Genomic DNA, 15,803 nt, shown 5'->3' with positions numbered 1-15,803 from the left:
CGGAAACTGAAACTGGACTCACAGGAGAGATTCAAATCATAGAAAGTGAGAGTGTCAGTCCTTTTTTACTTCAGTTGGCATTGTGCATTCTGTATTAAAGTCGGATGCAATTTCTGTGTTTCATCGTCAATAAGAGGGTGCAAGGTATACAGTAAACCTGAAGTGAAGCTCCAGAATCTAAAACTGGACTCACTGGAGAGGTTCGAATCATAGAAAGTTAGAGTGTCAGTCCTCTTGCACTTAAGTCGGCATTGTGCCTTTTAAATTTAATTGCGATGCAATATCTGTGTTTCATCGTCAATAAGAAGGTGCAAGGTATACAGTAAACCTGTAGCGAAGCATCGGAATCTAAAACTGGACTCACATTAGAGGTTCAAATCATAGAAAGTGAGAGTGTTAGTCCTTTTTTACTTCAGTTGGCATTGTGCATTCTGTATTAAAGTCGGATGCAATTTCTGTGTTTCATCGTCAATAAGAAGGGCCAAGGGATACAGTAAACCTGAAGTGAAGCTCCAGAATCTAAAACTGGACTCACAGGAGAGGTTCGAATCATAGAAAGTTAGAGTGTCAGTCCTCTTGCACTTAAGTCGGCATTGTGCCTTTTGAATTTAATTGCGATGCTATTTCTGTGTTTCATCGTCAATAAGAAGGTGCAAGGTATACAGTAAACCTTAAGTGAAGCATCGGAATCTAAAACTGGACTCGCAGGAGAGGTTCAAATGATAGAATGTTAGAGTGTCAGTCCTCTTTTACTTAAGTCGGCATTGTGCCTCTGGTATTAAATTCGGATGCTATATCTGTGTTTCATCGTCAATAAGAAAGTCCAAGGGATACAGTAAACCTGAAGTGAAGCATCGGAATCTAACACTGGACTCACAGGAGAGGTTCAAATCATAGAGAGTTAGAGTGTCACTCCTCTTGCAATTAAGTCGGTATTGTGCACTTTGTATTAAATTCGGATGCAATTTCTGTGTTTCATCGTCAATAAGAAAGTCCAAGGGATACAGTAAACCTGAAGTGAAGCATCGGAATCTAAAACTGGACTCAAAGGAGTGGTTCAAATCATAGAATGTTAGAGTGTCTGTCCTCTATTAATTAAGTTGGCATTGCGCCTTTTGTATTAAATTCGGATGCAATTTCTGTGTTTCATCGTCAATAAGAAGGTGCCAGGTATACAGTAAATTTGAAGTGAAGCATCGGAATCTAAAACTGGACTCACAGGAGAGGTTCAAATCATAGAAAGTGAGAGTGTCAGTCCTTTTTTACTTCAGTTGGCATTGTGCATTCTGTATTAAAGTCGGATGCAATTTCTGTGTTTCATCGTCAATAAGAGGGTGCAAGGTATACAGTAAACCTGAAGTGAAGCTCCAGAATCTAAAACTGGACTCACTGGAGAGGTTCGAATCATAGAAAGTTAGAGTGTCAGTCCTCTTGCACTTAAGTCGGCATTGTGCCTTTTAAATTTAATTGCGATGCAATATCTGTGTTTCATCGTCAATAAGAAGGTGCAAGGTATACAGTAAACCTGTAGCGAAGCATCGGAATCTAAAACTGGACTCACATTAGAGGTTCAAATCATAGAAAGTGAGAGTGTTAGTCCTTTTTCACTTCAGTCGGCATTGTAAGTTCTGTATTAAATTCGGATGCAATTTCTGTGTTTCATCGTCAATAAGAAGGTCCAAGGAATACAGCAAATCTGAGGTGAAGCATTGGAATCTAAAACTGGACTCACAGGAGAGGTTCAAATCATAGAAAGTGAGAGTGTCAGTCCACTTGTACTTGAGTCGGCATTGTGCCTTTTGTATTAATTTCGGATGCAATTTCTGTGTTTCATCGTCAATAAGAAGGTGCAAGGTATACAGTAAACCTGAAGTGAAGCATCGGAATCTAAAACTGGACTCACAGGAGAGGTTCAAATCATAGAAAGTGGGAGTGTCAGTACTCTTGTACTTAAGTCGACATTGTGCGATTTGTATTAAATTCGGATGCAATTTCTGTGTTTCATCGTCAATAAGAAGGTCCAAGGGATACAGTAAACCTGAAGTGAAGCATCGGAATCTAAAACTGGACCCAAAGGAGAGGTTCAAATCATAGAAAGTTGGAGTTTCACTCCTCCTGTACTTTAGTCGGTATTGTGCTCTATGTATTAAATTCGGAGGCAATTTCTGTGTTTCATCGTCAATAAGAAGGTCCAAGGGATACAGTAAACCTGAAGTGAAGCACCGGAATCCAAAACTGGACTCACAGGAGAGGTTCGAATCATAGAAAGTTAGAGTGTCAGTCATCTTGCACTTAAGTCGGCATTGTGCTTTTCGAATTTAATTCCGATGCAATATCTGTGTTTTATCGTCAATAAGAAGGTGCAAGGTATACAGTAAACCTGAAGTGAAGCATCGGAATCTGAAACTGGACTCACAGGAGAGGTTCAAATCATAGAAAGTGAGAGTGTCAGTCCGTTTTTACTTCAGTTGGCATTGTGCATTCTGTATTAAAGTCGGATGCAATTTCTGTGTTTCATCGTCAATAAGAAGGTCCAAGGGATACAGCAAATCTGAGGTGAAGCATCGGAATCTAAAACTGGACTCACAGGAGAGGTTCAAATCATAGAAAGTGAGAGTGTCAGTCCACTTGTACTTAAATCGGCATTGTGCCTTTTGTATTAAATTCGGATGCAAATTCTGTGTTTCATCGTCAATAAGAAGGTGCAAGGTATACAGTAAACCTGAAGTGAAGCATCGGAATCTAAAACTGGACTCACAGGAAAGGTTCAAATCATAGAAAGTGAGAGTGTCAGTCCTTTTTTACTTCAGTCGGCATTGTGCCTTCTGTATTAAATTCGGATGCAATTTCTGTGTTTCATCGCCAATAAGAAGGGCCAAGGGATACAGTAAACCTGAAGTGAAGCTCCGGAATCTAAAACTGGACTCACAGGAGAGGTTCAAATCATAGAAAGTGAGAGTGTCACTCCTCTTGCACTTAAGTCGGTATTGTGCCTTTTGTATTAGATTCGGATGCAATATCTGTGTTTCATCGTCAATAAGAAGGTCCAAGGGATACAGTAAACCTTAAGTGAAGCATCGGAATCTAAAACTGGACTCGCAGGAGAGGTTCAAATCATAGAATGTTAGAGTGTCAGTCCTCTTTTACTTAAGTCGGCATTGTGCCTCTTGTATTAAATTCGGATGCTATTTCTGTGTTTCATCGTCAATAAGAAAGTCCAAGGGATACAGTAAACCTGAAGTGAAGCATCGGAATCTAATACTGGACTCACAGGAGAGGTTCAAATCATAGAGAGTTAGAGTGTCACTTCTCTTGCAATTAAGTCGGTATTGTGCACTTTGTATTAAATTCGGATGCAATTTCTGTGTTTCATCGTCAATAAGAAAGTCCAAGGGATACAGTAAACCTGAAGTGAAGCATCGGAATCTAAAACTGGACTCACAGGAGAGGTTCAAATCATAGAAAGTGATAGTGTCAGTCCTCTTGTACTTAAGTCGACATTGAGCAATTTGTATTAAATTCGGATGCAATTTCTGTGTTTCATCGTCAATAAGAAGGTCCAAGGGATACAGTAAACCTGAAGTGAAGCATCGGAATCTAAAACAGGACTCAAAGGAGTGGTTCAAACCATAGTAAGTTGGAGTTTCACTCCTCCTGAACTTAAGTCGGTATTGTGCACTTTGTATTAAATTCGGATGCAATTTCTGTGTTTCATCGTCAATAAGAAGGTCCAAAGGATACAGTAAACCTGAAGTGAAGCACCGGAAACCAAAACTGGACTCACAGGAAAGGTTCGAATCATGGAAAGTTAGAGTGTCAGTCCTCTTGCACTTAAGTCGGCATTGTGAGTTTTGAATATAATTCCGATGCATTTTCTGTGTTTCATCGTCAATAAGAAGGTGCAAGGTATACAGTAAACCTGAAGTGAAGCATCGGAATCTAAAACTGGACTCACAAGAAAGGTTCAAATCATAGAAAGTGAGAGTGTCAGTCCATTTTTACTTCAGTCGGCATTGTGCCTTCTGTATTAAATGCGGATGCAATTTCTGTGTTTCATCGTCAATAAGAAGGGCCAAAGGATACAGTAAAAATAAAGTGAAGCTCCGGAATCTAAAACTGGACTCACAGGAGAGGTTCGAATCATAGAAAGTTAGAGTGTCAGTCCACTCGACTTGAGTCGGCATTGTGCCTTTTGTATTAATTTCGGATGCAATTTCTGTGTTTCATCGTCAATAAGAAGGTGCAAGGTATACAGTAAACCTGTAGTGAAGCATCGGAATCTAAAACTGGACTCACAGGAGAGGTTCAAATCATAGAAAGTGAGAGTGTTAGTCCTTTTTTACTTCAGTCGGCATTGTGCCTTCTGTATTAAATTCGGATGCAATTTCTGTGTTTCATCGCCAATAAGAAGGGCCAAGGGATACAGTAAACCTGAAGTGAAGCTGCGGAATCCAAAACTGGACTCACAGGAGAGGTTCGAATCATAGAAAGTTAGAGTGTCAGTCCTCTTGCACTTAAGTCGGCATTGTGCCTTTTGAATTTAATTCCAATGCAATTTCTGTGTTTCATCGTCAATAAGAAGGTGCAAGGTATACAGTAAACCTGAAGTGAAGCATCTGAATCTAAACCTGGACTCACAGGAAAGGTTCAAATCATAGAGAGTGAGAGTGTCAGTCCTTTTTTACTTCTGTCGGCATTCTGCCTTCTGTATTAAATTCGGATGCAATTTCTGTGTTTCATCGTCAATAAGAAGGGCCAAGGGATACAGTAAACCTGAAGTGAAGCTCCGGAATCTAAAACTGGACTCACAGGAGAGGTTCGAGTCATAGAAAGTTAGAGTGTCAGTCCTCTTGCACTTAAGTCGGCATTGTGCCTTTTGAATTTAATTCCGATGCAATTTCTGTGTTTCATCGTCAATAAGAAGGTGCAAGGTATACAGTAAACCTGTAGTGAAGTATCAGAATCTAAAACTGGGCTCACAGTAGAGGTTCAAATCATAGAAAGTGAGAGTGTTAGTCCTTTTTTACTTCAGTCCGCATTGTGCCTTCTGTATTAAATTCGGATGCAATATCTGTGTTTCATCGTCAATAAGAAGGTCCAAGGGATACAGCAAATCTGAGGTGAAGCATCGGAATCTAAAACTGGACTCACAGGAGAGGTTCAAATCATAGAAAGTGAGAGTGTCAGTCCACTTGTACTTAAATCGGCATTGTGCCTTTTGTATTAAATTCGGATGCAAATTCTGTGTTTCATCGTCAATAAGAAGGTGCAAGGTATACAGTAAACCTGAAGTGAAGCATCGGAATCTAAAACTGGACTCACAGGAAAGGTTCAAATCATAGAAAGTGAGAGTGTCAGTCCTTTTTTACTTCAGTCGGCATTGTGCCTTCTGTATTAAATTCGGATGCAATTTCTGTGTTTCATCGCCAATAAGAAGGGCCAAGGGATACAGTAAACCTGAAGTGAAGCTCCGGAATCTAAAACTGGACTCACAGGAGAGGTTCGAATCATAGGAAGTTAGAGTGTCACTCCTCCTGTACTTAAGTCGGTATTTGGCCCTTTGTATTAAATTCGGATGCAATTTCTGTGTTTCATCGTCAATAAGATGGTCCAAGGGAGACAGTAGACCTGAACGGATGTATCGGAATGTAAAACTGGACTCACAGGAGAGGTTCGAATCATAGAAAGTTAGAGTGTCAGTCCTCTTGCACTTAAGTCTGCATTGTGCCTTTTGAATTTAATTCCGATGCAATTTCTGTGTTTCATCGTCAATAAGATGGTGCAAGGTATACAGTAAACCTGAAGTGAAGTATCGGAATCTAAAACTGGACTCACATGAGAGGTTCAAATGATAGAAAGTGAGAGTGACAGTCCTCTTGTACTTAAGTCGGCATTGTGCATTTTGTATTAAATTCGGATGCAATTTCTGTATTTCATCGTCAATAAGAAGGACCAAGGGATACAGTAAACCTGAAGTGAAGCTCCGGAATCTAAAACTGGACTCACAGGAGAGGTTCGAATCATAGGAAGTTAGAGTGTCAGCCTTTTGCACTTAAGTCGGCATTAAGCCTTTTGAATTTAATTCCGATGCAATTTCTGTTTTTCATCGTCAATAAGAAGGTGCAAGGTATACAGTAAACCTGTAGTGAAGCATCGGAATCTAAAACTGGACTCACAGGAGAGGTTCAAATCATAGAAAGTGAGAGTGTTAGTCCTTTTTTACTTCAGTCGGCATTGTGCCTTCTGTATTAAATTCGGATGCAATTTCTGTGTTTCATCGCCAATAAGAAGGGCCAAGGGATACAGTAAACCTGAAGTGAAGCTGCGGAATCCAAAACTGGACTCACAGGAGAGGTTCGAATCATAGAAAGTTAGAGTGTCAGTCCTCTTGCACTTAAGTCGGCATTGTGCCTTTTGAATTTAATTCCAATGCAATTTCTGTGTTTCATCGTCAATAAGAAGGTGCAAGGTATACAGTAAACCTGAAGTGAAGCATCTGAATCTAAACCTGGACTCACAGGAAAGGTTCAAATCATAGAAAGTTAGAGTGTCACTCCTCCTGTACTTAAGTCGGTATTTGGCCCTTTGTATTAAATTCGGATGCAATTTCTGTGTTTCATCGTCAATAAGAAGGTCCAAGGGAGACAGTAGACCTGAAGGGATGTATCGGAATATAAAACTGGACTCACAGGAGAGGTTCGAATCATAGAAAGTTAGAGTGTCAGTCTTATTGCACTTAAGTCGGCATTGTGCCTTTTGAATTTAATTCCGATGCAATTTCTGTGTTTCATCGTCCATAAGAAGGTGCAAGGTATGCAGTAAACCTGAAGTGAAGCTTCGGAATGTAAAACTGGGCTCACAGGAGAGGTTCAAATCATAAAACGTTAGAGTGTCACTCCTCCTGTACTTAAGTCGGTATTGTGCTATTTGTATTAAATTTGGATGCAATTGCTGTGTTTCATCGTCAATAAGCGGGTCCTAGGGATATAGTAAACCTTAAGTGAAGCACCGGAATCTAAAACTGGACTCACAGGGAGGTTCGAAACATAGATAGTTAGAGTGTCAGTCCTCTTGCACTTAAGTCGACATTGTGCCGTTTGAATTTAATTCCGATGCTATTTCTGTGTTTCATCGTCAATAAGAAGGTGCCAGGTATACAGTAAACCTGAAGTGAAGCATCGGAATCTAAAACTGGTCTCACAGGAGAGGTTCAAATCATAGAAAGTTAGAATGTCAGTCCTCCTGTACTTAAGTCGGCATTGTGCCTTTTGTGTTAAATTTGGAAGCAACTTCTGTGTTTCATCGTCAATAAGAAGGTCCAAGGGATACAGTAAACCTGAAGTGAACGATAGGAATTTAAACTGGACTCACAGGAGAGGTTCAAATAATACAAAGTGAGAGTGTCAATCCTCTTGTGCTTAAGTCGGCATTGTGCCATTTGTATTAATTTCGGTTGCAATATCAGTGTTTCATCGTCAATAAGAAGGTCCATGGGATACAGTAAACCTGAAGTGAAGCATCGGAATCTAAAACTGGACTCACAGGAGAGGTTCAAATCATAGAAAGTGAGAGTGTCAGTCCTCTTGTACTTAAGTCGGCATTGTGACTTTTCTATTAAATTCGGATGCATTATCTGTGTTTCATCGTCAATAAGAAGGTACAAGGGATAAAGTAAACCTCAAGTGATGCATCGGAATCTAAAACTGGACTGACAGGAGAGGTTCAAATCATAGAAAGTGAGAGTGTCAGTCCTCTTTTGTTTAAGCCGGCCGTGTGCCGTCTGTATTAAATTCGGATGCAATTTGTGTGTTTCATCGTCAATAAGAAAGTCCAAGGGATACAGTAAACCTGAAGTGAAGCATCGGAATCTAAAACTGGACTCACAGGAGTGGTTCAAATCATTGAAAGTTAGAGTGTCAGTCCTCTTGTACTTAAGGCGGCATTGTGCCATTTGTATTAAATTCGTATGCAATTTCTGTGTTTCATCGTCAATAAGAAGGTCCAAGGGAAACAGTAAACCTGAAGTGAAGCATCGGAATCTAAAACTGGACTCAAAGGACAGGTTCAAATCATAGAAAGTTGGAGTTTCACTCCTCCTATACTTAAGTCGGTATTGTGCTCTTTGTATTAAATTCGGATGCAAAATCTGTGTTTCATCGTCAATAAGAAGGTCCAAGGGATACAGTAAACCTGAAGTGAAGCACCGCAATCCAAAACTGGACTCACAGGAGAGGTCCGAATCATAGAAAGTTAGTGTCAGTCCTCTTGCACTAATGTCGGCATTGTGCCTTTTGAATTTAATTCCGATGCAATTTCTGTGTTTCATCGTCAATAAGAAGGTGCAAGGTATACAGTAAACCTGAAGTGAAGCATCGGAATCTAAAACTGGACTCACAGGAAAGGTTCAAATCATAGAAAGTGAGAGTGTCAGTCCTTTTTTACTTCAGTCGGCATTGTGCCTTCTGTATTAAATTCGGATACAATTTCTGTGTTTCATCGCCAATAAGCAGGGCAAAGGGATACAGTAAACCTGAAGTGAAGCTCCGGAATCTAAAACTGGACTCACAGGAGAGGTTCGAATCATAGAAAGTTAGAGTGTCAGTCCTCTTGCACTTAAGTCTGCATTGTGCCTTTTGAATTTAATTCCGATGCAATTTCTGTGTTTCATCGTCAATAAGAAGGTGCAAGGTATACAGTAAACCTGAAGTGAAGTATCGGAATCTAAAACTGGACTCACAAGAGAGGTTCAAATGATAGAAAGTGAGAGTGTCAGTCCTCTTGTACTTAAGTCGGCATTGTGCATTTTGTATTAAATTCGGATGCAATTTCTGTATTTCATCGTCAATAAGAAGGACCAAGGGATACAGTAAACCTGAAGTGAAGCTCCGGAATCTAAAACTGGACTCACAGGAGAGGTTCGAATCATAGGAAGTTAGAGTGTCAGCCTTTTGCACTTAAGTCGGCATTCTGCCTTTTGAATTTAATTCCGGTGCAATTTCTGTGTTTCATCGTCAATAAGAAGGTGCAAGGTATACAGTAAACCTGTAGTGAAGCATCGGAATCTAAAACTGGACTCACAGGAGAGGTTCAAATCATAGAAAGTGAGAGTGTTAGTCCTTTTTTACTTCAGTCGGCATTGTGCCTTCTGTATTAAATTCGGATGCAATTTCTGTGTTTCATCGCCAATAAGAAGGGCCAAGGGATACAGTAAACCTGAAGTGAAGCTGCGGAATCCATAACTGGACTCACAGGAGAGGTTCGAATCATAGAAAGTTAGAGTGTCAGTCCTCTTGCACTTAAGTCGGCATTGTGCCTTTTGAATTTAATTCCAATGCAATTTCTGTGTTTCATCGTCAATAAGAAGGTGCAAGGTATACAGTAAACCTGAAGTGAAGCATCTGAATCTAAACCTGGACTCACAGGAAAGGTTCAAATCATAGAGAGTGAGAGTGTCAGTCCTTTTTTACTTCTGTCGGCATTGTGCCTTCTGTATTAAATTCGGATGCAATTTCTGTGTTTCATCGTCAATAAGAAGGGCCAAGGGATACAGTAAACCTGAAGTGAAGCTCCGGAATCTAAAACTGGACTCACAGGAGAGGTTCGAGTCATAGAAAGTTAGAGTGTCAGTCCTCTTGCACTTAAGTCGGCATTGTGCCTTTTGAATTTAATTCCGATGCAATTTCTGTGTTTCATCGTCAATAAGAAGGTGCAAGGTATACAGTAAACCTGTAGTGAAGCATCGGAATCTAAAACTGGGCTCACAGTCGAGGTTCAAATCATAGAAAGTGAGAGTGTTAGTCCTTTTTTACTTCAGTCCGCATTGTGCCTTCTGTATTAAATTCGGATGCAATATCTGTGTCTCATCGTCAATAAGAAGGTCCAAGGGATACAGCAAATCTGAGGTGAAGCATCGGAATCTAAAACTGGACTCACAGGAGAGGTTCAAATCTTAGAAAGTGAGAGTGTCAGTCCACTTGTACTTAAGTCGGCATTGTGCCTTTTGTATTAAATTCGGATGCAAATTCTGTGTTTCATCGTCAATAAGAAGGTGCAAGGTATACAGTAAACCTGAAGTGAAGCATCGGAATCTAAAACTGGACTCACAGGAGAGGTTCAAATAATAGAAAGTGAGAGTGTCTGTCCTCTTGTACTTAAGTCGACATTGTGTCATTTGTATTAAATTCGTATGCAATTTCTGTGTTTCATCGTCAATAAGAAGGTCCAAGGGAAACAGTAAACCTGAAGTGAAGCATCGGAATCTAAAACTGGACTCAAAGGACAGGTTCAAATCATAGAAAGTTGGAGTTTCACTCCTCCTGTACTTAAGTCGGTATTGTGCTCTTTGTATTAAATTCGGATGCAATATCTGTGTTTCGTCGTCAATAAGAAGGTCCAAGGGATACAGTAAACCTGAAGTGAAGTACCGCAATCCAAAACTGGACTCACAGGAGAGGTCCGAATCATAGAAAGTTAGTGTCAGTCCTCTTGCACTAATGTCGGCATTGTGCCTTTTGAATTTAATTCCGATGCATTTTCTGTGTTTCATCGTCAATAAGAAGGTGCAAGGTATACAGTAAACCTGAAGTGAAGCATCGGAATCTAAAACTGGACTCACAGGAAAGGTTCAAATCATAGAAAGTGAGAGTGTCAGTCCTTTTTTACTTCAGTCGGCATTGTGCCTTCTGTATTAAATTCGGATGCAATTTCTGTGTTTCATCGCCAATAAGAAGGGCGAAGGGATACAGTAAACCTGAAGTGAAGCTCCGGAATCTAAAACTGGACTCACAGAAGAGGTTCGAATCATAGAAAGTTAGAGTGTCAGTCCTCTTGCACTTAAGTCTGCATTGTGCCTTTTGAATTTAATTCCGATGCAATTTCTGTGTTTCATCGTCAATAAGATGGTGCAAGGTATACAGTAAACCTGAAGTGAAGTATCGGAATCTAAAACTGGACTCACAAGAGAGGTTCAAATGATAGAAAGTGAGAGTGTCAGTCCTCTTGTACTTAAGTCGGCATTGTGCCTTTTGTATTAAACTCGGATCTAATTTCTATGTTTCATCGTCAATAAGAAGGTCCAAGGGATACAGTAAACCTGAAGTGAAGCATCGGAATCTAAAACTGGACTCAGAGGAGAGGTTCAAATCATAGAAAGTTAGAGTGTCACTCCTCCTGTACTTAAGTCGGTATTTGGCCCTTTGTATTAAATTCGGATGCAATTTCTGTGTTTCATCGTCAATAAGAAGGTCCAAGGGAGACAGTAGACCTGAAGGGATGTATCGGAATGTAAAACTGGACTCACAGGAGAGGTTCTAATCATAGAAAATTAGAGGGTCAGTCTTCTTGCACTTAAGTCGGCATTGTGCCTTTTGAATTTAATTCCGATGCAATTTCTGTGTTTCATCGTCCATAAGAGGGTGCAAGGTATGCAGTAAACCTGAAGTGAAGCTTCGGAATGTAAAACTGGGCTCACAGGAGAGGTTCAAATCATAAAACGTTAGAGTGTCACTCCTCCTGTACTTAAGTCGGTATTGTGCTATTTGTATTAAATTTGGATGCAATTTCTGTGTTTCATCGTCAATAAGCAGGTCCTAGGGATATAGTAAACCTTAAGTGAAGCACCGGAATCTAAAACTGGACTCACAGGGAGGTTCGAAACATAGAAAGTTAGAGTGTCAGTCCTCTTGCACTTAAGTCGACATTGTGCCGTTTGAATTTAATTCCGATTCTATTTCTGTGTTTCATCGTCAATAAGAAGGTGCCAGGTATACAGTAAACCTGAAGTGAAGCATCGGAATCTAAAACTGGTCTCACAGGAGAGGTTCAAATCATAGAAAGTTAGAATGTCAGTCCTCCTGTACTTAAGTCGGCATTGTGCCTTTTGTGTTAAATTTGGAAGCAACTTCTGTGTTTCATCGTCAATAAGAAGGTCCAAGGGATACAGTAAACCTGAAGTGAACGATAGGAATTTAAACTGGACTCACAGGAGAGGTTCAAATAATACAAAGTGGGAGTGTCAGTCCTCTTGTGCTTAAGTCGGCATTGTGCCATTTGTATTAATTTCGGTTGCAATATCAGTGTTTCATCGTCGATAAGAAGGTCCATGGGATACAGTAAACCTGAAGTGAAGCATCGGAATCTAAAAGTGGACTCGCAGGAGAGGTTCAAATCATAGAAAGTGAGAGTGTCAGTCCTCTTGTACTTAAGTCGGCATTGTGACTTTTCTATTAAATTCGGATGCATTATCTGTGTTTCATCGTCAATAAGAAGGTACAAGGGATAAAGTAAACCTGAAGTGATGCATCGGAATCTAAAACTGGACTGACAGGAGAGGTTCAAATCATAGAAAGTGAGAGTGTCAGTCCTCTTTTGTTTAAGCCGGCCGTGTGCCGTCTGTATTAAATTCGGATGCAATTTGTGTGTTTCATCGTCAATAAGAAAGTCCAAGGGATGCAGTAAACCTGAAGTGAAGCATCGGAATCTAAAACTGGACTCACAGGAGTGGTTCAAATCATTGAAAGTTAGAGTGTCAGTCCTCTTGTACTTAAGGCGGCATTGTGCCATTTGTATTAAATTCGTATGCAATTTCTGTGTTTCATCGTCAATAAGAAGGTCCAAGGGAAACAGTAAACCTGAAGTGAAGCATCGGAATCTAAAACTGGACTCAAAGGACAGGTTCAAATCACAGAAAGTTGGAGTTTCACTCCTCCTGTACTTAAGTCGGTATTGTGCTCTTTGTATTAAATTCGGATGCAATATCTGTGTTTCGTCGTCAATAAGAAGGTCCAAGGGATACAGTAAACCTGAAGTGAAGTACCGCAATCCAAAACTGGACTCACAGGAGAGGTCCGAATCATAGAAAGTTAGTGTCAGTCCTCTTGCACTAATGTCGGCATTGTGCCTTTTGAATTTAATTCCGATGCATTTTCTGTGTTTCATCGTCAATAAGAAGGTGCAAGGTATACAGTAAACCTGAAGTGAAGCATCGGAATCTAAAACTGGACTCACAGGAAAGGTTCAAATCATAGAAAGTGAGAGTGTCAGTCCTTTTTTACTTCAGTCGGCATTGTGCCTTCTGTATTAAATTCGGATGCAATTTCTGTGTTTCATCGCCAATAAGAAGGGCCAAGGGATACAGTAAACCTGAAGTGTAGCTCCGGAATCTAAAACTGGACTCACAGGAGAGGTTCGAATCATAGAAAGTTAGAGTGTCAGTCCTCTTGCACTTAAGTCTGCATTGTGCCTTTTGAATTTAATTCCGATGCAATTTCTGTGTTTCATCGTCAATAAGAAGGTGCAAGGTATACAGTAAACCTGAAGTGAAGTATCGGAATCTAAAACTGGACTCACAAGAGAGGTTCAAATGATAGAAAGTGAGAGTGTCAGTCCTCTTGTACATAAGTCGGCATTGTGCCTTTTGTATTAAATTCGGATCTAATTTCTGTGTTTCATCGTCAATAAGAAGGTCCAAGGGATACAGTAAACCTGAAGTGAAGCATCGGAATCTAAAACTGGACTCAGAGGAGGGGTTCAAATCATAGAAAGTTAGAGTGTCACTCCTCCTGTACTTAAGTCGGTATTTGGCCCTTTGTATTAAATTCGGATGCAATTTCTGTGTTTCATCGTCAATAAGAAGGTCCAAGGGAGACAGTAGACCTGAAGGGATGTATCGGAATGTAAAACTGGACTCACAGGAGAGGTTCGAATCATAGAATGTTAGAGTGTCAGTCTTCTTGCACTTAAGTCGGCATTGTGCCTTTTGAATTTAATTCCGATGCAATTTCTGTGTTTTATCGTCCATAAGAAGGTGCAAGGTATGCAGTAAACCTGAAGTGAAGCTTCGGAATGTAAAACTGGGCTCACAGGAGAGGTTCAAATCATAAAAAGTTCAAGTGTCACTCCTCCTGTACTTAAGTAGGTATTGTGCTATTTGTATTAAATTTGGATGCAATTTCTGTGTTTCATCGTCAATAAGCAGGTCCTAGGGATATAGTAAACCTTAAGTGAAGCACCGGAATCTAAAACTGGACTCACAGGGAGGTTCGAAACATAGAAAGTTAGAGTGTCAGTCCTCTTGCACTTAAGTCGACATTGTGCCGTTTGAATTTAATTCCGATGCTATTTCTGTGTTTCATCGTCAATAAGAATGTGCCAGGTATACAGTAAACCAGAAGTGAAGCATCGGAATCTAAAACTGGTCTCACAGGAGAGGTTCAAATCATAGAAAGTTAGAATGTCAGTCCTCCTGTACTTAAGTCGGCATTGTGCCTTTTGTGTTAAATTCGGAAGCAATTTCTGTGTTTCATCGTCAATAAGAAGGTCCAAGGGATACAGTAAACCTGAAGTGAACGATAGGAATTTAAACTGGACTCACAGGAGAGGTTCAAATAATACAAAGTGAGAGTGTCAGTCCTCTTGTGCTTAAGTCGGCATTGTGCCATTTGTATTAATTTCGGTTGCAATATCAGTGTTTCATCGTCAATAAGAAGGTCCATGGGATACAGTAAACCTGAAGTGAAGCATCGGAATCTAAAACTGGACTCACAGGAGAGGTTCAAATCATAGAAAGTGAGAGTGTCAGTCCTCTTGTACTTAAGTCGGCATTGTGACTTTTCTATTAAATTCGGATGCATTATCTGTGTTTCATCGTCAATAAGAAGGTACAAGGGATAAAGTAAACCTGAACTGATGCATCGGAATCTAAAATTTGACTCACAGGAGAGGTTCAAATCATAGAAAGTGAGAGTGTCAGTCCTCTTTTGTTTAAGCCGGCCGTGTGCCGTCTGTATTAAATTCGGATGCAATTTGTGTGTTTCATCGTCAATAAGAAAGTCCAAGGGATACAGTAAACCTGAAGTGAAGCATCGGAATCTAAAACTGGACTCACAGGAGTGGTTCAAATCATTGAAAGTTAGAGTGTCAGTCCTCTTGTAGTTAAGGCGGCATTGTGCCTTCCGAATTTAATTCCGACGCAATTTCTGTGATTCATCGTCTTGAAGAAGGTGCAAGGTATACAGTAAACCTGAAGTGAAGCATCGGAATCTAAAACTGGACTAACAGGAGAGGTTCAAATCATAGAAAGTGAGAGTTTCTGTCCTCTTGTACGTAAGTGGACATTGTGCCATTTGTATTAAATTCGGATGCAATTTCTGTGTTTCATCGTCAATAGGAAGGTCCAAGAGATACAGTAAACCTGAAGTGAAGCATCGGAATCTAAAACTGGACTCACAGGAAAGGTTCAAATCATAGAAAGTTAGAGTGTAACTTCTCATGTACTTAAGTCGGGATTGTGCCCTTTGTACTAAATTCGGATGCAATTTCTGTGTTTCATAGTCAATAAGAAGGTCCAAGGGATACAGTAGACCTGAAGTCAAGCATCGGAATGTAAATTCGGACTCACAGGAGAGGTTCGAATCATAGAAAGTTAGTGTGTCAGTCCTCTTGCACTTAAGTCGGCATTGTGCATTTTGAATTTAATTCCGAAGCAATTCCTGTGTTTCATCGTTAATAAGAAGGTGCAAGGTATACAGTAAACTTGAAGTGAAGCATCGGAATCTAAAACTAGACTCACAGGAGAGGTTCAAATCACAGAAAGTTAGGGTGTCAGTCCTCTTGTACTTAAGTCGGCATTGTGCTTTTTGAATTTAATTCCGATGCAATTTCTGAGTTTCATCGTCAATGAGAAGGTGCAAGGTATACAGAAAACCTGAAGTGAAGCATCGGAATCTAAAACTGGACTTACAGGAGAGGATCAAATCATAGAGATTCAGAGTGTCAGTCCTCTTTTACTTAAGTCGGCATTGTGC

This window comes from Schistocerca serialis, chromosome 12 (genome assembly GCF_023864345.2).
Source record: "Schistocerca serialis cubense isolate TAMUIC-IGC-003099 chromosome 12, iqSchSeri2.2, whole genome shotgun sequence".
Classification (NCBI taxonomy): Eukaryota; Metazoa; Arthropoda; class Insecta; order Orthoptera; family Acrididae; genus Schistocerca; species Schistocerca serialis.
This window is presented reverse-complemented; position numbering follows the sequence as displayed.